Here is a 25,188-nt window from a genome sequence, read left to right as displayed (position 1 = left end):
CAAATCAGTCTTGACCCTGTGCCTCATGGGAACAGTCCAGCCTGAACTGCCAAGCCATGTCTTCCCTGGACCGGAATCAAGCATCCTAGGACCGGATTCTGGCTAAAAGCCGGGTGGCTTAGAGAGCAAAATAACGATGGATTAAACCCAGATCTGTGACTGGGGATGAATGTTTTGCCATTGTGCAACATTCCGTCCATCATCTTGTGTGGTAAACACTTGTAAGAGCCTTTTGTAATAAGCAAATACTGATTCTTTGAACTCCTGTGTCGTCCTGTCAATCTTAACCTGATCTGTTTCTTTTGGGGAAATCTTACTCTTCAAGTAAGTACTCACTTGATTATATTTCCTCATCACTTCTTCTGATGGGGCTCCTGTTACAACATCTCTGGGATACTCTTCTTTAGGCCAATCAACTGTAATCTTACACTCAGTCCATAAATCAGTTGGAACTACAATATCAAACAAACCATCCAAATATTTCCAAAAGACCTTTGAGAATTTTACAAACCTCTCTACCTGTTTATACCATTCTACAGGCTTGTCGCTCGATCTGGGAAATGTATTCGTAAAAGATAATATATCCTGTCTTGGACAAGGAATGGGAACATATCTACCACTTCTCTCATTGGATCTATCATTTCAGCAAACTCTTTTTCTTTTAACAGAAGTAAAGGAGATGCAGTCACACCCTCATTTGCAAGTATCCCCTCTTTCTTTTTCGTCCATTTACCTTTCCATCCTTCTACATCACCCCACCTTTTCAAAGTATTTATCAACTCCTTTATTTTCAATTGTTTACCAGATGCATTCAAACTTTCCTGGTCCTTGTCACCAAAATCCAATCTATATGTCTTCCAGGAAAACCTTTGATTTTACAATATACACTCCATATTCTTAGCTTCTGGCAATTTCTCATGTAATCTCTTCGCTTTCAATGTAATATTTTTACACCGTAATAACAACTCATCCTGATATTTAGTCAATCTCGAAGACGAAATTTTACCACCAATCATTTCTTCAAAATCTACTCTCAATGCACTTACATATATGCTCAATTTGCACTTATGAGATGGCATCCCTATTATCAATTCATCCAACTCCTCTGGCGAAGGTCCCACTGAACCCGAACCACCTAATATCGAAGTTGTTTCTTGCACATTTGACAATAATTTTCTAGGATCTATCAGTACACTCCTTTTTGTTGTTTCAGTCTCTTTTCCATTTACTAGAAGATCAATTAAGGATGTACTCATCTCATTTGACTCCAACCCATTAGTACTCCTAGTACCATTCACCAGAACCGTCAATGCATGCACTCTCGAAATGTTTTGACCTCACTATACAATGGGACAATAGGACCAATTGTCACCAAAACTGACAACGCTTCTGCATTTAAACTCATCTGATTAATCTTCTGAAACAACTCTTCTTTTACTCTATGAAGCATTTCAATCTCTTTTTCCTGTAAAACTCGAGTAACCTGTGAAGACTGTGTAGCCAAAGGGACTTTTGAAGTTTGTGGAACTTGTGGAGCTTCTATCTCAATCAATGGTGCACTTGGAGTAATCAAATCCGGATTCTCCTGATATGGTGGAGGTCTTTTTAATAACATCTCTTCTAATAATTCATCATCAATCTCATTCGGATCCATATATAATTCTGAATTTTCGACATTATTCTTTTCCTCTTTACACTTTCTAACAGCCTCATTCTTAGCAACCATTACTGGGTATAATCAATCTATGATCACCTACCACCTCCACCTTTTCATTTGAGGATTCCACTTAGCCTCTGAGTACCATCTCATTGTACACCTGTTTTTTATTCCATTCCTATCTTCCTCCCTTCTGAACGCCTCATGTTCCCATTCTTCAAGCGCCTCATGCTGCATAGGTCTAGGATTTGGTTTCATCAAATTCATTTGTCTTCCCAAACTTTCCAAAATTCTCACATTAAAAAGTACCGTGCTCTAGGAATGCAAAAACTCCATCATCCTCTCTTTGCCTAACCCAATTTTCCAACCATGTACATGTATGATACCCTCGCTCTCACATCATAAGAAAGCAGGCAATCTTGAAGCAGGTACAGGATTGTCCTCTCTAGTAACTATCGGCTTATCTTTTTTAATGAAATCTTGGATCTCTTTTATCAGCTTCATTTTTCAACTCTCTCTTTTCGCTTGATACTTCAGAAATAAAAAAAAATCCTTCCGTATTTCTGCTCACACAATTGGCTCACACTCATCCAGTACCAGCACGACTCACACCAATCAACCAATCACGGCACAATACACAACTGCTTTTCTGACCAACACCAGCGCAGTTTTTGTGACGTCAGGATAACTCCTACAACTGACCCTCCCTTCACAGAACAATACAGCAATGTACTACAAAGGTTTTCTAAATAAATTCCTATTTGAAACAACAGAAAATGCTACTACTTTGTCTGCTCCACTAATAAAGAGATAGTTCTATTACTCAAAGTGATTCTTTTAACTTCCAGTAAAATAACGACCCGCTCTACTCTACTCTAATCTCAAGTGAAAGAGGTCTTGGTACTCCTTTGGGGATACTTGCCAAAGTTTTGAAAGAGGACTTTTAAAAAGAAGTCTTGGTACACCTTTGGGCGTAAGGCCAACGTTTCTGAAGCAGACTTTCACTATTTTCATACAATTTTCTTACAACAGAATAGGTCCCTTACTATAACATCAACAGCATTTCACTGTTCGATATTACCACAACAGAAAACATACTTCCAGTGTGATATTTCTGCACACTATGACTACCACAATGGCTTAAATAAACATCCTGGGATCTTAGTCAACTCTGTACCAGTATTTCCAGACAACATAAAACAAAGACACTAACTTTTCATATTAGTAATCAATAATCAATAATTAATTTGCAAAATGAATCAATAAACACCATCAGGCTGCTACCAAAACTGATCCAGCGTTCTGAGACTAATAATTTTTCCTACAGACAAGGCCCATTTTCATCACCCGCCAAGTCCCTTCACACTGAGTTCAGTGCAATACCAAATATGTACAAAACAAACCAAACTTACCATTCGAAAAATTACAATAGAAGGAGCGTCTAAATTCCGAAATTATTAAGACAAACGTTAACGTTCATATAAATTCCTTTTATTCTTAATATTCTTCTTTCTTTCTTTTCTTTTTCTTTTTCTTTTTCTTCAATCTTTATTAGATCCAACACAAAGGAGTTTCAGGATTTCCAAATTAAAATTTCAAACAAAAGAATGTTCTAAATCATTGTAGCACATATTACAATCAAATAATTTTTATTCAAAGAAATGTACAGCTTTAAATTGTGTGCAGCCTACGCGTTTTGTCCCCCATGGGACATCATCAGGGAACACTTGATTTCCATTCTCTACTTAGCTCACTCGGGCTCCAACCGATGCCAATGATTTGAGAATTTATCCTAGCTCCCCCAAAAAGTGCATACAATGTAAAGTGCGAGTGCAAAAAAGTGCACAATAGCTAAACATGTGCAAAATATATACCTCATCGATATATTTGGCACATATATAGGCAATAATTGAATCTGTAAACACTAAAGTGCAAGTGCACAATAAAATCATCGGATAAGTGCAAAGGGTCAATGGATAATATTGGTTATCCTTGGCTGAGACAGCATGGTACACCTCAGCCAGAAACATTCAACAACAGTAATCAAATGGAAACTCAGAATATATGCTCAGCTTAAAACATACTCAGAGTGCAAACAATAGTCAAGAGCCAAAAAAAGTACTGCAAAAGTATGGAAAATCAGAAAAAACTTACAGTACACTGAGGATTAAAAACCAATTTGGTCCAGAACGGATTCCTGGAACAGTAGAGAGAAGTCTTCTGACATGCTAGAATTAAGCTGTGATATCATCCATTGTTACTTCACAAAAAGTTTTGAAGGTCTTTCTCCGTGTTGAGACCGTTAGGCATTCGTGTATCTAATAAGACAATGAAATGTGATTCCAACTAGCACAACTCCTTCTCCCTGTTGCCACCTTGCAAGGACTTTGGTACAGAAACAATCACATAATATTTCAGGTCATTCAAGTTGTTTTAATGTATATGTTTTAAATGCCTAGCAACTGGGTAATTCACATCTGAATTAACCTCAGCTCGAAGATGCTGTAAAATGCGGTTAAACACCTGGAGTTTGGTCCTTCCTACATACTTGAGTTGGCTGGTACATTCTAAAATGTACACTACATACGCAGTGTTGCAAGTGAGATGACCCTGGATTTTAATAGGTCTATCATCAAATGCTGTTGTGTATTCGGTGATGATTTTACCATATTTGCACGCACGCCAAGTGTTGCATTTGAAGAAACCTGCCCTGAGAGATAACCAATTTTCAGACACCATTACCTCTGGGCTGCTCTTAACAAGTGCATCCCTCATCGAGGGTGCACAGCTATAAGTGAGAGTGGCAAGTTTGGGCACGATTTGAGATAGTGTTACATCTGATAACACTGTTGGCCAATGTTTAGAGATCATCTTCTGAATTTCTCTCTCCTTTCTGCTGTAGGCAGTTAGTAATCTGACCGGTTCTGGAATATCAGTCCCCTGGATGGTAATAGATTTACTCACATTAGTGGCAGCATTTTGACCCTGGAGGACCTCCTCTCTATTGTGTTCATTAGCCTTATTCAGTGCCTATATGAGCTCAGTCTGCTTACAACCTCTCGCCAAAAATCTCTGTAGATCCTCCTCCTGACAAACCACAAGATCCGCATCTAAACTAGAGATTCTTCTAATGCGCAGAAAATACCCATAGTGGATACTGCGAATAGGGTGGGGTGGGTGAGCACTGCTGGCATGCAACACTCAGTTTCCAGCAGTGCTCTTTATGTGGAGGCTTGTCTGAATATTGCTGTCTTAAACATAAGCTCTACATCCAGGATTGTGCACACCAGCTGCTGACATTCACTGTAAAATTCAGGTTATGTTTGTTAGTATTGATGTCATGTACAAACTGGTGTACAGATTCCTCAGATCCCCTCCATATGATACACACGTCATCGATAAACCTCCACCAATGAAGGATGTGTGCATCATAGACCTCCCTATGGTCAATCCTGAGGACATGTTCCTCCAACCAGCCAATATATTTATTACCTGGTGGCATTCGCCATATGTAGTCTATGCTAGGTCTGCTTTTCCATAAAAAGGTTTTTTTTTAGTTTGCTAAAAACGTTGGCCCTGTTTGACAAATCTTTACAAAACCTTCCAAAAACAAACGTTCTTTGACCTCAGCTCCTTCCTGAAATGTTTGGGATGATCTGTTGAGTGGGAGCTGAGAAAAAAAGAGGAACCTAAAACACAAAATCCTCATGCGCTTTCCTTAGTTCCTAGGAACAGAATCTACCCAGGGTCGGTCCACAGAGAAATTGTGGTTTGCTCAGGGAAAGGCTCTCCAGGGATGAAATTGGTCTGTGGTCTGTGGAGGAGGGCCCCCCATGTGAAAATCCATATGTGAAAGTAACGTAATAGTTAGGTGAATTTGTCATTGAAAACATTAAAGTTTTGACCTAAAAAAACACACAGAAATTCTTCAGTTATAGTTAACAGCACTAACTATAGTTTGCATCCCGCCATGCTCTGCTTATGACTAACCCTTAGCAATGCACTATGCTACGCTCGCGTAGTTTGGGAAGTTTGCGCAACTTCGCACTATGCAACTGCACATAGTACAGTGCAAACATGCGTAGCGTAGCGGTCCTTGTTTGCTTGCTTGCGGTCCTCAACATCAAGTTGGCGACCGTGAACAAGCAAAATGACATCCTCGCAAGACTTTTTCCTTTTTCACGATCAGCAACATCAAGTTGCTGATCGCGAGCATGGAAAACAAACCTCCCGGTGAGATTCTCAATGCAGAGAGGTCAGGTTTCTCATTGCGAGTGGTCACACATGCTCGCGACCGCTCGCGATGAGAAACTACCAGTCTGCGTTGAGAAAGTTGCAGCTCGAGTAATATTCTACTCGAGCAGCAGAAAAGTACAGCTCGCACTGTGCAAGATGCCGTTTTCAATGATTGCCCAGTGCCGGATGCTCGTCCGCACTGTGCAATCATTGAAAACGACATCTTGCACATTTCGAACATGCTACTATGCAGTTCACGTAGTGCTACGCGTAGTTTGCGTAGTGCGAAGTGCACTTTGCGTAGCTACGCGTAGCGCTACTTCGTGAACTATGCCCATCCATACATATGACATCACATATACCATCACCAGTGACATGCTCTATGACATAATTTATGACATCACTGATGACATCTCAAATTACATCACTGATGACATCACTGATGACATCATTCTATTAGTGTGTTAGTTTATTTTATGGTTTACATAGTGTCATGTAACCACCATATTACTTTCGACCTAATTTGATACAGCCTGTGTCCAGCTTATCTGTATGAGTGCTCCCATTGCACCGCAGTTGTGTAGAGGAACAGAATATGTTATACATCTTTTTATTCAATAGTAACGCTTTGTGCAGGTGACAGTTGACTTGGGTTCAATACGCTCCACACATGATTTGTTGGCACTGCAGAAAATGTTTCCAGCATGGCAAAGATTCTATGTACTACATGGTGAATAGTCACAACACCGAAAAAAAAATATTTAATTGACAGAATATCGAATTTTTTTATATAGAATGGACAGAATATCGAATTGCCAAAATATAGTGGTGCATAATATTAAAATTCAGGTAAGAAATATCGATTTCCATATTATCCAAGTTAGTAATGTGGACAGTCATGATATAGTTGTTAAAAATATCGAAATTCTTTATAGTGTTTTAATGTATGTTTGAATTTTTTTAAAGTAATACATTTTATGTTATTTAATTTTTGCAGAATTAAATTCCGTAGATGGTTGTGGGTTTATAGGGGAATAGAGTGGGAAATAATTTAATTATAGTAAATTAAATATTAATTTTTCGGAATTATTAATTATGTTTAACTTAATTTTGCATTTTAGTTCTGTAGCGGGTTGTGGGTTTATATGGGAAAAGGGTGGGAAGTAATTTTTTATTTGTATTTATTGATATTGATAATTAATTTATTGTTAACAAATCATTGGTAATTAACTGTTATTCATTGGTAAAGAATTTTTATTATTGGTAATTAAGTTTTATTAATTTATTAATTGATAATTATATAAATTGTATTATTTAAATATTCGAAGCGAGTTGTGGGTTTATATGGGAATAGCGTGGGAAGTAATTTAATTGTAATTTATGAATTATTGCAATAATTTTTGAGTATTGATAATTAATTTACTGCTAATTAATTATTAATTGGCACTTTTTTATTACTTAATAATTTTTGGTATTGAAAATGAATTTTTTGTTAATTGATTAATAATAGGTAATTAATTTGTAATACATAATATTCATTGGTATTTATAATTAATTGTTTATTAAATATTTTGTAATTGGTAATTAATTGTAATTCATTTATTATTGGTATTGATAATTAATTTATTTTTATTTAAATATTAAATCATTACTTTCTCTACTGATGCACTCACTGGAGTGGGAGAAGTAATTTTTACCCCTACGCCATCCAACACTTTCCCTACTGTTGCACTCTCTGGAGTGGGAATAGTAATTTTAACCCCTACAATATCCAACACTTTCGCTACTGTTGCACTCACTGGAGTGGGAATAGTAATGTTCACCCCTACGCTATTCAACGCTTTCCCTACTGTTGCACTCACTGGAGTGGGAATTGTACTTTTTACCCTCCCGCTATCCAACACTTTCCCTACTATTGCACTCACTGGTTTGGGAATAGTAATTTTCACCCCTACGCTATCCAACACTTTCCCTACTGTTGCACTCACTGGAATGGGAATAGTAATGTTTACCCTCCCGCTATCCAACGTTTTCCCTACTTTTGCACTCACTGGAGTGGGAATAGCAATTTTGTACCCTCCAGCTATCCTACGCGAAATGTATTTAATATTTTTTTAATATTATTAAGTTAATATATATCTGTATTAAAATAACAATGAATGGCTTTTTTTAATTACAATAATTATTTATTCATTTTAAGGTCATTGAAGTATTTTTAAGTATGTTTTACTTAATTATAATTATTTTATTATTTTACAATCAAATCAAATCAAAATAAGCTTTATTTCGGCTTTTGAGTTTAAAACCATAAAAGCAGCAAAAAGAAATACATACATGTATATAAAAATCAGCAGTTCATTACGGATATTTAAAACAAACTAAAACAAATCTAGTGCAAAATAAAAACGCATGGTAGACAGAGTCCCCTTTCACCAAGTGTTATAGTTCAATGCTCTGGGGCCAGGGTAAAAATCAAACAAGTTCCAAATAGAAATAGGGCCATCTCCAATTTTGGGCTCGGAAAATCTTAAAAATGGGACAATGTTCCTGTGTTTGAATTTGATTAGTATCAGGTTTCCCGGAATGTCCTTGGGCAACATCCCTAGCCATCCCACCCTCCTGACGCTCAGGATTCCGCCATCTAGGTCAGGTGGCAGCGGTCTGTTGTTATTGAGCCAAAAGATGGCTTTATTCAGCAGATCCTGGCTTGTTTCATGTTTATCCTAACTAAGTTCAGGGACCCCGGAGAGAACAGTCACATAGGGGGCGGCTTCAGGGGGTAAATTCATTCGGTGTCTTCTTTCTTGAGGGAGCCTAAGGGCTTTAAGAGGAGGGCGAGTGGACTTAGAAGTAACTTTACTGCCGCTTAGGATGGGTGTGCTGAGAGAAGGATCAATTGTTCGTTCTTTCCTGTGTTCGATGGACTTGGGGTTCACAAGGTTAGTAGAGAGGGTAGGACGAGAGGGAATAACAGTATTTACAGGTGATGGTAGGATCCTTTGTACTATTTGTTCAACATCAGACAACCTATTTCCCAGATCCTGAATTTTTGAGAGCAAAGGTGATAAAGCCGCATTCAACAATCGCTCAATATGGGCCAGTAGGGTCGATTGGAAGGGGGAAACAGAGTCATTTGATGTGATCACTGTCTTAAGTGGCGTTGATACGCTTGGGTTGACAGAGGAAAAAGAGGGGCTACAACACATTCGGGCGGCATTTGGTGGGGTAACCTCATTGTGCCTTTTGCTGACTGATTCCCGAAACGGTGTATCAGATAGAGGTAGGATGGTTTCAGGGGCCTGGGGAGTGCAGTTTATGAGATCCGTATCTCTGTCCACTGTAGGGGAAGTAGAAATATCAGGGGCATAGTTTGTGCCACACAAGGCATTCAATTCTTCCCAGACAGACATAGTAGTTAAGTTACAAAAAGGGCCCCAATACGTCACTAAGCAAATCACGACGCACAAGAAAAGGGTAAAGTGTCTCTATACCTCATCCTTTGATGGGGCCAAGTGGGGTGGCCCGTCCTGTCCTCCTCGGGTCCTCTGAGGGCCACAGAGGGCCCGCCCTTTGCCCGGGCTTCGCCCGCGTGCAGCCCGCGCACGTCCCGCGATGCGGGAGGAGATTGTTACCTATAAAGAAGAGACGATAAGGGGGCGGAGCCTCGTTCCGGTGTTGGCCCTGTGGTCTCCTGGGCCTCAATGAAGTTTATCTTTCCCCCAGCGTTGCGCCATGCTTCTGAGGCGAAGCGTCTCCCGCGGAGCGGGAGACGCGAGCAGTTTTTAAATGCCCCGGTGAAAAGGGGGCGGAGCCTCGTTCCGGTGTTGGCCCTGCGGTCTCCTGGGCCTCAATGAAGTTTATCTTTCCCCCAGCGTTGCGCCTTGCTTCTCAGGCGAAGCGTCTCCCGCGGAGCGGGAGACGCGAGCAGTTTTTAAATGCCCCAGTGAAAAGGGGGCGGAGCCTCGTTCCGGTGTTGGCCCTGCGGTCTCCTGGCCCTCAATGAAGTTTCTTTCCCCCAGCGTTGCCCCTTGCTTCTCAGGCGAAGCGTCTCCCCTTTTACAATACTTTTTAAACATTTAAAAAATTTGATACTTTCACAAACTATATTATTTCCTTGTTGACAGCACTCGCCATCGCAGATATTTAAACAGTTTGCACAGTTTAAACCCCCCCCCCCCCCCAGTTGGCGAGAATTAAGCAAAGGCTTTGGATCTTACCGCACTATGATGAACACAAATGTCCTGAACCAGGCGTTGGAGGGTATGCCCAGCCCAGCCTACTCCGGCCTCGAACGGGCTATATTATTTACAACAATATTTTGGATTCAATATTTTTGTACCTACCTCTTTGGAGACAGGAATTCGAAATTCTGGCATTCTATCTTTTGTCATCGATATTTTGCCAGGTCGATACTTTGCTCCTCGAGATTCTGTCAGTGATCCGTACTACATATTTATTACTGTAAGCAGCCTTGAGTTGTAAGTCAGAATTGTTTCAGCATGACACTTTCTATGTAATGTGTGTGTACCAGGTACTAACATATGTACATGTGTTTGCTTGCCTCAGGAGATAGGCTGAAAGATGCATGTAGTATGATTTTTAGCACCATCAGACATTGGTTGTTTAGGTGAGTAGTCACTTTGTGGACAAGTTTTTCAAAGAGTCTACATAGTTCTTAGAAGGTACTTTTTAATATTCTAAGGTGTATTTCTCATCAGAGTTTCACGGTGTGCAAACAGTGTGGTACAGAGTAAACTCTATCCATAGACTAAACTGTATTAACAGTACCCACCTTTCTACTCATATCCATTTCATTTATCAATGCAGGTATAGTGACTGTCAGGAGTTTTAAAATGTAAAGACTGTTGGTTATGTAATTAAGTGATATGTAATTAGTTATGTAGTTAAGTGTTAGTTATGCATGTGAATGATTTAGTTATGTAACAGAGCTTGAGTATCTGGAGGGAGTTAGTTTTCTCTGAACAGTTGTATACAGATTAACTACTATGTGCAGGATAGGTTACCCTTTCATCTGTGGTTAATAGTCAACATGAATTTGGCTACCCAACTCACTTTCTTACATGTCTATTCTTCCACCGAGGAACTGTGCATAGCGGACACATTTGCACAGTGAAAATGGCAGCCCAAAGTGCAAATGCATTTTTCTTCTTCGTGAAAGTCTTCCTGTAACACCACCAACAAATCTGGAGGTGAACTGTTTATTTTTCCATCATGAAAGGGAAGGTAATCCAGCCACTGTCATTCGTAACTTTCCAACGATATCCCAGATGGCAAAGGGCCCAATTTTCGTTTTTGAATACCCATAAGCATACGTTGGTGGCGTTCACGAAATTAAAATGCAAAACACTCCTTGTAATGCACCCTGTGTTCGGGATGAACCTCTTCGGGTTTCTCTGCACTTGTGGCTGAGAATACACAGTACTAAATCCATTTACAAATATTCTGTCCTTACTCCATGCTTCCTCTTGTTATCTCTGCTTAATGTCTACAGCACCATATGTAGACCCGTGTGTAAATGTAATTCTCTGAAGCTTTTACTTTTCCTGAATACAAACGCGCTTTTAATTTGATTTGACACCTGCCGAGAGATTGAGGCGAACAGAGACCAGTTGATTCCAAAGATTTCTCGGGCTCAACATATTTTTCTAATGAAGAGTGGCGGAATCTCATAAAGCGATCACCTTCAAAGGAAGTCTTTTTGAATGAAAGGCGTCTTCTGAGGAAGGCGGAGATGTTATGGACGCAGAAGGTCACTCTTCAAGGGGTGACTTATGGGACAGTAAAGGCCTGCATAACAAATGAGACCTACAAGGGCAGAGAAAACATGAAATGGCGGGATTGAACACAAACTACATAACCGGCCACTGAACGTAAAAGGATGTTATTCATAAAAGATATAGGAGATAAGAAAACACAAAAAGGCATTATGCATTACCAATGCTAATTATTAATTCTCATGTTTGGCATAATTAAATACTATTATGTTTTAAATTGTTATTTGGATCGCCATATATCTACCATCCCTTTGTTCTATCATACTTGATGCAAGAGTTAAGACACTGCAGAATTGTTCACACATTTGGTGAGAGGTATTCCAAAGTTCTTATACTTATGTAGGCAGTGCATACATTCTGCACTTTTTTAGTGTTGTCAGCTGTCAACGCAAAATGTGGCTAATGTTGTTGTGTCTCAGTAGATGCATCTGTTAAGCAGAGACATGCGATTTGGCTTATGTTTGTTGGCAATATTTCAGCAAGAAGTAAAAACATGCTGTATGGGTGATTTATTTTATGGAAATTTAGAAATTCAAAATTGTACTTTTCTACAATCTATTTTCTTATGCATTATCTGGAAAAGATAGAAGAAAAGTTCTGGAATAAATGTGGTAAAGTTGTTGTTTTGCACTTTATAAAGTAAAAGCAGAGGTAAAATGTTGCATATCTTATTCTAAAACACCTTTGATGGTAGTGCAATTTTTCTGAGCCATTTAATTTGGGTGGTCACTACATAATGATAATTGCACTGACCTATTGAGCTGTACTCCTTGAGGTTGTTTTTCAAACTCATGTCTAGCGCTAAAAAATTGTGAGATCAGTCAAAACTCCAGCTGCAGATTTATCAATATCCCATTCAACGGAATACAGCAAGACAACTTGCTGAACTGAGCTGCATGAAAAGGAGAAGGCATGAATTGCCATATTTACCAACATATAATGCAGTCTTGCTCTCTGCCTGCGCTGGCACACAATTTGCTGCCTAGCGCGAACATAAGCACTCTTGGGTCATAGTGCCAGGGTGCTTGCGTAACAGGCAGGTTTGCACTAAAACAATGCTTTTTTTTTCTTTTTCTGTCTGTGCTGCAGAATGCAGCACATCTAAAATGAGGAAATAATGAGGAGAAATAAAGATATTTCTCCACGCTGCGCATACCTTGGTAAGGTGTAGCATTTTGACGCATTCCCAGTTTTAGCAGTCTTTTTAAATCTGGGAATGCGCTAAAATCCATAGTAGGATGCGTAGGCACACCCATGCTCCACCCATGGAACTCATTCCTAGGGCAGAATAGTACAATGAAGTGTCTTGCACTTCCGTGCATTACGTCAGATTTATCAAGCAATGCAGGGCCAACCAAGGTGGTCTTGCATTGCTTGATAAATCTAAGTAAACATTTTCTTTTTTTGTACTCATCATGCAAAGTTTCGTGAAATAGAGTGTTTATAGCAAAAGTATCCACTTAAAGAGAGCTTTTCGTGTTGGTCTGTGCCTTCCATGGCCCTTCCCTGGCACTTGGATCATTCCATATCCTAGGTGGGGGCATGCTAACGGTCTAGTAAGCATCTCTTCCGTGTCTTGCCCACTCATTTCATAGGTGGGAACTCTGTAACCGACACCCAAAACTATTACTGCGCTTAATCATTGGACTTCAACAGGTCTCCGAATCATGGTTTCTCTGCCCAGTACTGTTCCCAGTTATTCCACAACTCCAATATGTTGCTATGTGGCCCAGCTCTATCCATTAAATTTAATCTAAGGACTGAGTTGAGCCATTCTTCTACCGTAGGGGGGAGGGAATTGACCCACCTTCTACAAATCTCACGTCTGACAGCTAATACCAACAAAAATAATAGATTCCTTTGTTTTTTTTATAAGACTAGGTCCCCCACTATAGTCTAGTTTTACCCAAAATAATATCAATTGGGTGCTTACCTGTATTTTTTGATGGAACACATCTAAAAGGATCTTACCTACATTCTCCCATTAGGTCTGGAGGTGCGGGCACTGCCAAAACATGTGGATGTCATCAGCTCTCTCTTCTCTGCATTTAGAGCAACTCCTTACTCTCCCTTTATTCATTTTTGACAACCTCTTGGATGTCCAGTATGCTCTGTGCAGAGTAAATAAGAAGTTCTTTTTCAAAGGTGCGGATGTGATAACATCACCAGATGTAGCCGCAGATACTTGCCATAGTGTTGATACATCCTGCGACGGCAGCGCCTTCCCCCAGATTTTGTTAGGTAATGTGAATTTCTCTTGTCCTTCATCAATAAGTGCCCAATACCAATAGGCTACTTCTTTCATCTCAAATGTCCATAGGAGCTTCGCCTCTAGTTCTGTATTCACCGTCCTGTCTTCTCCTAGGGATTTGGCCCAGCTTATTGACTGATAGTAATTGATCTTAGACAAACCCCCATTTGTTAGTTCTATCAGTCGATCCAAATCAACAATATTGGGTCCAATTAATATTTGTCCCCATTCCACTATTCCGCTTTCTCCCAGCGGGACTTATAGTATATACCTTAAACATTAAGGCATACCAGGTGAATCCCAAATGGGGGCATGATGACAATAGTAGGGAATCTTCCACAGACATCTTATTTGAGCCCACAATCTAATGGCTGCACCCAAGTTTTTTAATTTAATCTTCTTGAAGAATTTCGTATGGCCAAAATTTGTATAAAAAGTGGTCTCCTTCCGGACCTGTCATTGCTTGCATAAAGATTGGGAAAGAGTTATATTTTTTTTAAAGTACTCTAATGTTCTTAAAGTGGAACGCCCTGTAGTACTGGAATAAGTCCGGGCTGGCTATCCCTCCATATTCCTGTTTCCTTCTTGGCTTCTTCCATGAGATTCTAGCTCCCTTGGAGGCCCAAATTAAGCTGTTGATTTCACCCTGCATTTTAGCAATACACTCTTTTTTAAACTCCAATGGAATTGAGTTAAAAAAGTATGTGAATTTGGGCAAGATCATCATCTTGACCAGATTAGAGTGTCCTATAATTATTATTTGGAATTATTATTTGGAATCTTGTATAGCGCACGGTTATCCTTGGGCATCCAAGCGCTCGTTCATGACTCAAGGGTGTGGAGCTAAGAAGACAGCATTAAGCAGGGAACAGGTAGGTCTTGTGTAACTTTCGGAACCGAATAGTACCAGTCTCTATCCGTAGATTTAAAGGCAGTGCATTCCATAACTTGGCTGCGTTCACCGAGAATCTTCTACCACCCGTCCGGGCTCTTTTCACTCTGGCCACTTGTAACAAAAATTTGTGGTCAGAGCGTAGGGCTCTAGTAGCCTTGTAAGGGAGCACCATATTACCCAAGATGGGAGGACCCTTCCCCCACAGGATTTTATGAGCCGTACAGAGAGATTTAAATGTTATCCTCTCCCGTACCGGAAGCCAATGCAACGCTCTTAATGCCGGTTTTGCTGACTGTCTCCTTGGAATATTCATCAGCAGCCTTGCTGCTGCGGTCTGCACTTGTTGGAGTTTATTGAGCGTTGCTTCCGGAGCGCCCAAAAAAAGCTCATTGCTATAATCCAACCTCAAGACAATCAGCCCCTGGATAAGAAGTTTCCTAGAGATCGGGGGGAGAAGGGGTAAGATCTTACGGGCTGATCGGAGCAGAGCGAAACAGACGTTTTTTTTTGCATGGGTCTTGAAAGACAGGTCTTGTTCAAGCCACACACCCAGGCTTTTGATCTCCTTTTTGGGGCTTGGAGGATCGCCAAGACAACTCGGCCAGCTGCCTGGCGGCAGAGAATGCCCCGCATGTCCCAGCAACATCAACTCTGTTTTAGAGCCGTTCAATTTTAATGCTGAATTGCCCATCCATATGTACATCTTGGACAGGCAGGAGTGCAGCAGGTCCGGATGGTCCACCAATTGGGAAAGGGCCACCACCAACTGGGTATCATCAGCGTACCTGATAATTTTGATACCAAGTGGTGCCACCACATCCTCCAACGGTGCCATATAAACATTAAACAATGTGGGGCTCAGGGAGGAGCCCTGAGGCACACCACATTGAAGGGGGATGGGGCTGATTGTGCACTACCTTCCCAGACTTGGTAGGTTCGTTGGTGCAAAAAAGATGCAAGCCACTTTAAGGCCATTCCAGTCAGGCCTACCTCTAACAGTCGCTGGAGCAATACCTGATGGTTTACGGTGTCAAAAGCCGCACTAAGGTCCAGGAGGATCACTGCCACCTATCCTCCTGAATCCAAAATGCTCCTGGCTTCTTCCACGACTGCCAGAAGGGCAGTATCAGTGCCTTGGCCCGGCCTGAATCCCGTTTGGGAGTTCCGCAACAATCCATTATACTCCAGGAACTGTGACAGTCGCCTGTTCACCAGTCTCTCCGCGATCTTACCAAGCCCGGGCAGCAAGGAAATTGGTCTGAAGTTAGCCAGGTCCGATGGATCTAGACCGGGCTTTTTAAGAAGGGCCTTTACTACCACTTTTTTCCAACTGGGTGGAACCACTCCCTGCACAAAAGATACATTGATAAGATCTGTTACTGGAGTGGCAATAGTAGTTGCTATCTGCTTGAGGTATCTCATCGGGACAGGATCCCTAGGCGAACCACTCTTCATGGCCCCTAGAACCTTGAGAACTTCGTCAGTGGTCACTGGACCAAAGACGTCAAGCTTGATCTGAACATCACCTCGCTGTTCGCCTATATCTGATTCCTGGGCTGGTCGTGGTAAGGAACTTACGATGTTTTCAACTTTCATGTGAAAGTAGTTGGCCAGTTCTCTAAATTTCTTTTGAGGACTCTCATGGCTCACTAGCGGTTCAGGAGTTTTCAAGAGGTCTCTAAAGACCTTGAAGGACTCTCTAGAGGAGTTAACCGAGTTGCCAATTCTCTCCTCATAGAACTTGGCTTTGGCGTCCCGGAGAGCGGCTTTATATCCTCTGATTGCCGTACGATACCCCTCCGGGTTGCCTCTACCCAATCCTTTCTCCAAATCCTCTCTAGCCTTTTGCAGCCTTTCCTAAGAGTTCTTAACATCTGGGTGTACCACAGGGCTGAACCCAGTCTCTTCTCCCTCTTCGGCTTTCTCTTTTTTGGGAGAATGGCGTCCAGGGAATTGGTTAACCAATTTTCCAGGTTCACATCAGCAATTAGTGGATCCGACACCGGGCATGGACAGGTAGCATCTAAATTAGCAGTCCAGCGCTCTACCGGTAGCCTGGACCAAGCCCTGTCAACCGAGTAGGTCTTAGGAGTAGTTACCTCCGTCAAATCGTACTGCCAATTGAAAGGAACCAGAAAATGGTCTGACCACGGTAAAGCCAACGGAGTCAAGGCTTCAATCCGGTCCATATTCGAAAAAACTGGATCCAGTAAGTGACCTTTACAATACGTGGCCCCTGAGTTGATTAGCCTCATATCAAAGGCTTTCAAATCACCCTGCAGGTCGACAGCGAGTGTGTCAGCAGGGTCGTCAAAATGGAGATTAAAATCTCCAAGTGCCACAAAATTGGCAGTCGACGATGCCAAGAGCGTAACAGTTTCCATAAATGAACTGGCGAAATTGCCTACACACCCCGGTGGGCGATACACTAGGAGGCCTGATATGGAGGTCGTGGATGACATCCGTAGTGAGAATTGACAGCTCTCACAGTCGCGCACCCCCCCGTCCTGGGCTCTGCAGACCAGCGTGTCCCTATAAATGATAGCAATACCACCTCGTCGTCCAACAGGCCTATGTAGATGGTATATTAGATAGCCAGGGGGGAGTGCTTGCACCATATCTGGCCCAGAACTAGATGTGGTCCAGGTTTCTGATAAAAACAAGATATCCAACTTGTGATCTTGTACGAGGGAATTGATTTCAGTTGAATGACTAGGAAGGGACCTACAATTCAGCAGAGCCATTAGTAGTGCCTTATTTCCCATGGCTCCCTGGCCCTTGATGCGTTGCTTGCAGGTCACAAAAGGTAGCTCACTTTTATGGATAAAATTGCAGGACACCTCATCCGAAGGGCGTAATGATATCAAATCATTTCTAGTATTTGTTATACCGACCTTAGGGGAAAAGCCAGCGTGTCTAGCCCTAAGCCCGTCTGGGCCCGGACGGGCACAGACGGGCTGAACTCTGGCGTAACTCTGACGGAATGACGGCGGACCCGCTGCGCGTACCCGCTGCACGTTAGCATGGCCGCCTTTTATAGGAGGTCTAGCGTCCTTGTGACGACTAGACCGTGTGAGGAATGGCGTCCCGCTTACCCCCAATATGGCCGCCAAAGTCGGAATCAGGAAGGCAAGGAAAAGGAAAAGGACCCGCAAAATGATAAAGGAAGACATCTCCATGCATTAAGCATTTTTTTGGCCTTTGATTGGATTTTATTAAAGTTTATTTGAGCAATCTTCTTAATCTCACCCACAATTAGGATCCCTAAGTATCGTATTTGGTGTGTTTCCAAGGGCTCTTTACTCTGTGCAATCCAGCGCATTATCTTGGTCTTTTGTTGATTGATTTGATAGATTTCCAAACTGCTGCAGTTTTTCTGTTATTTCAGGGAGGGAACCTATAAAATTATTTGTAAATATCATTAAATCGTCCGCACAGAGCGCAACTTTTTTTTCCCAATTCCTAAAACTGAAAGGAAGTATAAATGGATTAGATCTTAAAGCACAGGCCAGGGGCTCTATGTAAAGGTTAAACAATATAGGAGATAATGGGCACCCCTGTCTGGTACCTTTTTCTTTGTTTATTTTCTCTGTCAGGGACCCATTAATCAACACACATGAGGTTGGGGAGCTATATATAGCTCTTATTGCTCTTGTAAAATTGTTGCCTAATTTATAAGCCTCCAATGTGTTATGTAAAAAACTCCAATTACCCCTATCAAACGCCTTGACGGCATCAAAGGTAACAACGGATAGGGGAAGATTTTCCTCATTTGCTAGATCTATTGCTCCTATTAATTCATGAGTAAGTTCCTGAATCTGTCTACCCTTTATAAATCCTTTCTGGTCTATGCGAATAAGTTGTCCTGCCCACTTTCCCAAATCTCTTTGCTAGTAGCTGCGTAAAGATCTTCTAAACGCAATTTAACATAGAGTTAGGCCTGTAGGATTCACAGTGTTCAGGGTCTTTCCATGGTTTTAATATAATACAGATAGTAGCCTCACTCTATGATTTAGGAGGTGCTTGACCTCTCATAAATATATCATTAAACATTTTAGTGAGTTCCGGTACAAGTTCTCCTCTCAGGACCTTATAGATTTCATTAGGCAAGGCATCGGGCTGGGCAGCCTTTGCGCTTTTTAGAGCTTTAACTACCTCGTTGACTTCAAATTCAGAAAATTCTGCAATTATTTCTTCTTTTTGCTCTTCTAACAGAATTTGCTTAACCCATTGGTTGAGATATTCTTGGGTTAATCTACTGTTATTCGTGTCATCTTTATATAGATCTGACAAGAAATCATAAAAGGCTTTTTTAATGTCTGCTTCTTCTGTAAGGGGTTGACTATTATTCACCTCTTGGATGCATGAAATCTTATTCCTATTTAGGTCAGTTTTTGTTTTCCAAGCTAAAAGCTTGCCGCACTCCTCCTCATATTGATAGTGAGGCAGTTACTGGCCTCTCATTTTTTTCTTGATTCTGGTATCTAATATGTTTACTAAGTTATTTTTTGCCTTAATTAGTTCCTTCCTAGATGTTTCGGCCTTTTCAGCTGCTGTTTCCTCCATGACGTTCTTTTCCAATCTGTGAATTTCACCCTTTAACTCTCTATTTCCTCCTTGTTTAGTTTGTTTCTATAAGCCGCTAAACTGAACAGCTTTCCCCTAAGTACCACCTCATAGGCCTCCCATCTAACTTGACTGGAGGTCTGTTCCAAATTTCAGTGGAAATACGATGAAGTTTCCTCCCTAAGATCCTCCATTATTTTATCGTCTAAAAGTAATGTTTTATCTAGAGTCCACCTTGACTGGTGTTAGAACTGGGGGTCTATAGTTGGCAGAGGTAGGTACCACTGTCCAAATAGGGACCCTTGCTTCTAGTCAGGGCAAGGAGATAACCCTCTTAGATAACCCCTGCTCGCCCTCAAGGTAGCTTGGCCTGAGCAGACTAGGCTAACCAGAGGCAATGCGTTAAGTATTTGTACCAACACTCACAGTAACACAGTGAAAACACCACAGACTGATTCCACAACAGTTTAGGAAAATAAAGATATTTATTCTAAACTACACAAGACCAAAACGACAAAAATCCAACATACACAGTTCAAGGATATGGTTTCAAAAGAGTTCTTCAGGTTGTAATCAAAGTTCTTTAAGTTGCGTTAAAATAATCCACAGATGCGTGAAAAGTTCACAGTTGCGTCACGTTTACTCACAGTACCTTTTAGGCGCAACAAAGTTCCACAAGCAGGAAGCTGGTGCGGTGGAAACAAGCGATGCGTTACTCCTGAGACCCTGGGGAGGCGATGCGACAGCCCCGCTGCAGCAGCGGGCGTGTTGCGACGAATCCGGTCTGTATGGGGAGGAAGGCCACTTGCGTAGATTCCGGTGCGTAGGTTCCGTAGGAAGTCTGTTCTCGCAAAGGCACGATGCGATGATCTCGTAGGGGCTGCGACGATCTCCGGGGCGACGATGCGCGATCCAGCGGTGATCCTCTCTCTCGCAGCTCCTCGATGCGATGGTTCTGCGACGGTGCTCGCAGCGACGTGATGCGGTCCGCAAGCAAGCGGTGCGGCGATCTCACCCAGCGACGACAGGCTCTGCGACGACACTCGCAGCGATGTTCGATTCTCCCGCACCGATCTGGTGCGTCCCGCAAACGAAGGATGCGACGGCTCCGGCAGCGGCGTCAGGCGCTGCGCCGATCTCGACCTTCGTAGCGGCGGGAAACTTCTCGCACTGTCGGGGATGCGCTCCGCAAGCGAGCGATGCGACACTTTTCAGCTTCAAAAGTCTCTCAAGCTTAGTTTCAAGCTTCCCAGCTCAGGTTCAACTTCCAGAGGCCCCACAACTGGATCAAGCACTCTAGGAAGGACAGAACTCTCTCAGCAGAGTTCAGGGAAACTGGGGGTGAAGTCCTTTTGTTCCTGGGACTTCAAAAACAGGGAGCCAGCTCTTCTCAGGCCCTTGGAGATTCCTTCAAGACAGGGGACACAGCTCACAGCAAAGTCCTTCCCCTCTCCTTGGCAGCAAAGCAACAGCAGGTCAGTCCAGCAGAGCAACAGCAGGACAGTCTTCCTTCTTCAGAGTCAGCTTTCTCCTTGGCAGAGGTTCCTTCTTGATTTCCAGGATGATCTAAATTTCTGTTGTCAGGGGTCCTGTACTTATACCCCTAAAGTCTTTGTTCTCTCTGTGCATGTGGGCCCTGAGCCCGGTCTGAACCAGTTCTGGGTGGATCCTGAGTACTTTGTTTTGCTGGCTGCATCTTTCCTTTCAGAGTGAGGGGCAGGGTCCTCAGCCGCCCAGCAGGAGGTGGAGCCAGCATTGTGGCAGGCAGGCACAGCCCTATTCAGCCCAGGTGCTAACTCCTCCCACCACTCAGGTTGCAATTGCTTCATTCAGCCTAGTGCTGACTCATCCAGCCTCTGGGGGAATTCCCCAGCCCCTGTCACTCACAAACCAGACAGTCAATACACAAACAGGCCCAGGCACACAGAAGGGTCAGACAAGAGAACAGCAACTTTCTAAAAGTGCTGTTCTCAAACACAGGATTTAAAAACCACCTTTCCTAAAAGATGTATTATTAAATTCTGAGTTCAGGGATACTAGATACTTATGTCCTATCTTGTTCCTATGGGAAGAAATGCTGTTAACCACTGTAGCCAGCATCCCCCATGTTAACCTATGGAGCAAGATAGCCTTACAATAGTGAAAAACGAAAATGGCTGTAATTCACTACCAGAGCATGGTACCTGCACTAGTACATGCTCTACCTTTCACATACACTGCACCCTGCCCAGGGGGGTACCTTGGGCCTTCCATAGGGGTGACTGATGTGCACGAAAAGGGAAGGGTTAGGCCTGGTCAGTGGGGACACTGACCAGGAGGACATGGCAGTTCTAAACTGCCCATAGGCGCTGCAGTGGCAGGCCTGAGACACCATTTTAGAGCTACTCCTGTGGGTGGCACAATCAGTGCTGCAGGCCCACTAGTAGCATTTGTCATCACCGGCCCTGACACACCCCGTGCACTTTACTAGGGACTTCATGGTGATACAAATATGCCAAACATGTATATCCAATCAGAATAACAATTTACATAGAGAGCATATGCACTTTAGCACTGGTCAGCAGTGGTAAAGTGCGCAGAGTCCTATTGCCAACAGCCACGGGTCAGGAAAAATAAGGGAGGAAGAAGCAAAAAGTTTGGGGATGACCCTGCAAAAAGGGCCAGTTCCAACACAACCCCCTTCCAGCCTAAAGCCAGGGTAGACCAAACGATACCTCGATGGGATTCCCTGCTTAAGGCGATAGAACACGGAACCTGGCCCAAAAAGCAGGGCAGTCCTGTTCTACGCCGTCCTAAACCCAGTTGTATCACTCTATCCATACTCTCGGGGTCAACCATGCCAATCCATATGGAACCCTTCACCTCACCTGTGGACACCACCTGTGCAGCACCTAACCTTAATTTCCTCACAGGTGTGTCCCAACAGACCAACAGCAAGCCACAGTGACCACCAACAGTGATCAGGGATGAGACCCAGACCTCCTGCTTCTCATGGCTCTCAAACCCCTGTGGCATCAGAGGGTGGGGGGCAGTAGCCCCAGGTGCTTGGCACCCTTTGTCCACTCTCTCTCTTGTCAGTTCAGGTCTGACACTCTGGCACTGACTCACCAGTCCCGGACCTTTATCCGGCGGCTGGACAGGAGGCTGAGGTGGGCTTCCCCACACCTGGTCCTCCTCTCCCTTGGGGCTCTGTACCCTCCCACCTGGAGTGGTACCCCCTTCTAGAATAGTCAGGGCACCTGTGGCAGGTACCCTGCTCCATCCACCCACCAGTTCAGGGGTTCTATCCTGCAACTGGTATTCCAGGTCAGGGGGGACACCCCGGACCTGGCCCTCAAACCTAGGCTCCAACACCCCCAGGTCAGTCAACACCCAAACCTGGCTTCCCCACCCAGGGACCAGCCCCTGCGGTGGAACACTCGCTTGGCACGCCAGGACTTCTGGGGACTCACATAGTACCCCCTTGAGGGTGAGACACAACTCATGTGTCCTGTGACAGTCTGCCTGGCGCAGATCTCCCGGCCCCTGTCCACTTGACAGTGCGGGAAGATCCCCCAAGACAGAAGTGGTTTCACCATGGTCACTCCTGGGAGACTCAGCCCTTCTGACTGATCCCTGACCCACTGGTTCACCCACTGGGGACTCCTTCCCCCTCTCACCCCTCAGTCTGGACTTCTGTACCCTCCCAAATGGAGCGGCACTGCCAAACACCAGAACTGAAGGAGGCCTGGTTACAGGCACTCCCCGTTCAACAGACACTGGGAGATCCTCCTCAAATGGCCTACAGGTACAGTCTAGGTCCTCAACCTGGTGTTCCCTTAAGGAACCCTCCAGGCCCTGAGACTGGGTTTCGGGCACCGTGAGACACACCGTCCCACACTCATTCCTTCTCCACTGAGACCAGACATGAGCCCCTACACCCCTCCCACTACACTGGGACCTAACCGGGCTACACTGAACCTCTTCCACCTCACAGGTCTGGAAGATATCTAAGCCACTCCTTTTGGGATCACTCCCCAATGCCTCCTCAGACTCTCTGGAATTCACCAAGAGGTCTGCCTCCAACGCAAGCTCTCTGGGGTCAGAGAACTCACACTCCACCGGGTGTTGGCATAGCTCTGGAAAACAGGGACTTAAAATATGCTCTCCATCAAATGAATCACACAGCCCCCCACAGTTGTTAACCAAGCTACCCTTTGCCTCACCCTCCAGTGCCTCACACAAGTACCCCACACCACTCTCCTGAGACTGGCAAGACAGTATCTGACTGTCTCTGTCACACAACCCACACTCTTCTGGCTGGTCTTCACTCACACACACCAAGGTTTCTACCACGGGGGAACCCCTCTCCCTGTACCTCTCATCTAGAGTCAGTAGAGTGTCCCTTCCACCACTAGGAATATGGTCCCCTGTGCCAGTCCCCCAATCTACTTCAGGGACAGTGCACTCCACTGGAACTACATCATAAACCTGAATCCCCTGGTGTATGTCGACCCCCTCCCTCAAGTCAGGCGCCACATCTCTGGGTGTTTGTACCTTTCTCTCAGCACTGGAAACTATAATCTTGCTGCCACCATCTGAGCTGGACTCCACCTCCAACTCAGCAAAGCTCACTTCTTGAGCTACCCATGTTTCTTCTTCAGCTGAGACCCTCATAGCCTCACGCATCTTGAGCTCCAACTCAAGCTTCCTCATTCTTAATTCATGGGCCAAGGTCAATTTCAATTCCTCCAGGGCACGGGCATGTTTGCTCTCCTCCGCCGCCCTTTCCATTTGCTTCATCTTCATTTCAAGCCTCAGCATTTCTAATTTATGATCTCTAGCCCTTTGGTTTTCCTCCAACTCCTCTGGGAAAAAACTTTCAGCTGAATGGTTGCTGCCAGCCCTTGAGGCTGCTCCGGACACAGGCAGATCCTGTGGCCTGAAACCATCCCTTTGTGCATCCTCATCCACTGCTGCATCATCTGTCTCCCCAGCCTCTTTGGTCTCCCACCAGGCCCTTACGGCCTCCTGTAGCTCCTCCTTCCTGGAGCTGCGCTTCATGGGACATCCAAAGCTCCTGCAGAACTGCCTGAGTTGACCTACTTTGTAATCACTTAACATTTCAATATCAAGCTCCAGTTCTGCAACATCACTTGCTGGTTTACCATTCTGAGACATGATGCTTGGATTCTTTCAGGGTTACGATCAAAAATAGAACCAAAAATAAAAAATTTAGTATGCGGTGGCGTAGTGGTCTGCACTCACTAGTGATGTACACCAATTACTGTGGGTCAAGTACAAATACAAGTTCAAATCCCACCGCCTGACCACCAATGTTAGAACTGGGGGTCTATAGTTGGCAGAGGTAGGTACCACTGTCCAAATAGGGACCCTTGCTTCTAGTCAGGGCAAGGAGATAACCCTCTTAGATAACCCCTGCTCGCCCTCAAGGTAGCTTGGCCTGAGCAGACTAGGCTAACCAGAGGCAATGCGTTAAGTATTTGTACCAACACTCACAGTAACACAGTGAAAACACCACAGACTGATTCCACAACAGTTTAGGAAAATAAAGATATTTATTCTAAACTACACAAGACCAAAACGACAAAAATCCAACATACACAGTTCAAGGATATGGTTTCAAAAGAGTTCTTCAGGTTGTAATCAAAGTTCTTTAAGTTGCGTTAAAATAATCCACAGATGCGTGAAAAGTTCACAGTTGCGTCACGTTTACTCACAGTACCTTTTAGGCGCAACAAAGTTCCACAAGCAGGAAGCTGGTGCGGTGGAAACAAGCGATGCGTTA

Source organism: Lissotriton vulgaris, chromosome 3_1 (assembly GCF_964263255.1).
Source record: "Lissotriton vulgaris chromosome 3_1, aLisVul1.2, whole genome shotgun sequence".
NCBI classification, from domain to species: domain Eukaryota; kingdom Metazoa; phylum Chordata; class Amphibia; order Caudata; family Salamandridae; genus Lissotriton; species Lissotriton vulgaris.
Note: the sequence above shows the minus strand (reverse complement) of the source record.